This window comes from Anabrus simplex, chromosome 1, assembly GCF_040414725.1.
Source record: "Anabrus simplex isolate iqAnaSimp1 chromosome 1, ASM4041472v1, whole genome shotgun sequence".
Taxonomy (NCBI): Eukaryota; Metazoa; Arthropoda; class Insecta; order Orthoptera; family Tettigoniidae; genus Anabrus; species Anabrus simplex.
The window spans coordinates 1,448,633,579-1,448,635,649 of record NC_090265.1 but is presented as its reverse complement, the minus strand read 5'-3'; the positions used below and the strand labels follow the sequence as shown (position 1 = coordinate 1,448,635,649).

General features: G+C 44.8%; 1 non-coding gene across 1 annotated transcript; it reads left to right on the top strand.

Annotated features, from left to right (window-relative positions):
* The first annotated feature begins 1,650 nt into the window (after positions 1-1,650).
* Positions 1,651-1,769, top strand: LOC137497216 (5S ribosomal RNA). Its single transcript, XR_011017737.1, has one exon. It is a non-coding gene; the product is annotated as a 5S ribosomal RNA (ribosomal RNA).
* Positions 1,770-2,071: the final 302 nt, after the last annotated feature.

The window sequence follows — 2,071 nt, the reverse complement described above, 5'->3', positions numbered from 1 at the left end:
TGGTCTGGCTGTCAACCAGCGCTGTAACTCATCCCAGAGATATCAATAGAGTTTAAATCAGCGATTCCATCTACATCGATTTCCAAAACTACTCGCTTTATAACCGGGTGCATTGTCATTTTGAAAAAATGAACAAGGTCCGTTTCAAATTGTCACAGTGTTAGTAGTATAGAACTGTCCAATATTGTCTTATAAGCAACGGCATTCATGGTTCGAGGCACTAAAACTAGTAGAAAAAGACCAAACCATAATAGACAAGCCACACTATAGCCTAGTACCTATTCCGGCACATTTCACAGTGGGGACAATGCACTTAGCTAAGTAACGCTAACCTGGAATTCACCAGGGCCACACACGTTTTCCGGACTGTTACAACGTGTAGTGTGATTCGTCACTTCGTTTGACTCTCTGCCATTGCCCTAGAGCCCTAGAGCCCTAGAGCCCATCACTGCTCAGTTCACTTTAATGCTCCTTGGTTTACCTGCCACAGGTCGCCAGGCAACATTCTGATGATGACAATATTTTTCTACCAAAGGGACTCGAACTGGATAATTACGGTATCAGACCATGTTGACTTGGCGCGTTAAAAATCATAGCCACCAGGCAGATTGGATAAGAAACGTCATGCAATTTACAGAATTCAGAGTATCAGTGGAACTGCAAGAAACTGAAGATCGTCGATGTCGAAAATTTAGGGAAAATCTGTAGACTGGAAATAACGGAATGGAGTAGAAACCAAGAGTTGTATGCTTTGAATTAAAACTTCTGAAAGTGCATTTCTTTGACAAAATTTCCGTATGCATTTATAACATAAAGAATTTCAAAATTGATATCATTAATTATTTTGTCACAATTCATACTTTCTCAGCAATTGCTACACTGTCATTAATGACAACGGACCGTTTGCAATGAAAGACTGATCCCATACATCATTCGAGCATGTTATGAGCGCTCAGTAGAAAAAGCGAACAGAGTAGATTTCGGCTTAACAGTGATTTTTTGACTTGTCTTGCAGCTCTACATTCTCGAGGTGGAGGGGCTGGTCCCCATCGTCGGATGTCCTAAGATCGGTTTTTCGTGGTTTTTCATTCTCCTGCACTAAGGCGAATGCCAGGTCAATTCACTCATAGGCCACGGCCGCACTCACCTGACTTTCTCCGCGAATCACATCACCATCCCCTGAGAGACAGTGTTACCGTCTAGGAGATCCACTGTATCCTGTCCTGGTACAAACCGGGTAATGAAAATGTTTATCTACTCACCTCGGTGGAAGCTGTCGAAGTGGACGTACAATGCGTCGAGAGCTCAGTGAGGCTGAAATGGTCATGATTATTGGTCCCAACCGATTCGGTCATCCCATCCGTGAGATTTCTGGCAGATTTCAGATACCACGATCAACAGCGATCCGCAGCTTGACCAGGGAAGCCGAAACAATTATTCTGATGGGAACTTTCAATGCTTTGGACTTCCGATTAGCATCTGGAAGTGCCATTCGTCGGGAGGTATTTGCACGCAGGTCGCCTATCAAGCGTTATCTCGAAAGACATGCACCACGCCATTTTACTATGTTTAAGGAAGAGAGGAAAATGGGATGTATCACACGAAACGATATTATAAACGAAACGTCAAGCGTTTCCTTAGGCTGATTTAGCCAGCGGCCATACCTTGTTGAAAACACGGGTTCTCGTCCGACCACCATAGTTAAGCAACATTGGGCGTGGTCAGTACTTGGGTGGGTGACCGCTTGGGAGCACCATGTGCCGTTGGCTCAGTTCCCTTTTCTCTGGGACAAAGGTGTATGGGGCAGCGAGTCCGCCTGTCACCCGGTGGCCGCGGGTTCGATTCCCGGCCGGGTCAGGGGCTTTTAATTGTAAATGATTAATATCCCTGGCATGGGGACTGGGTGTTTGTGTCGTCCTTAATGTTTACACTTCCGCCATTTCCAAATACACGCAGGTTCACAACATACGGTGCAAAGCAGGGGCAAAAGATCTTCTTAGGTCGACGCCCCCCGAATATTTTTAGTGCAACATTTTATTTTTTAGGCTGATTAAGTTAATTAGGATTTGAA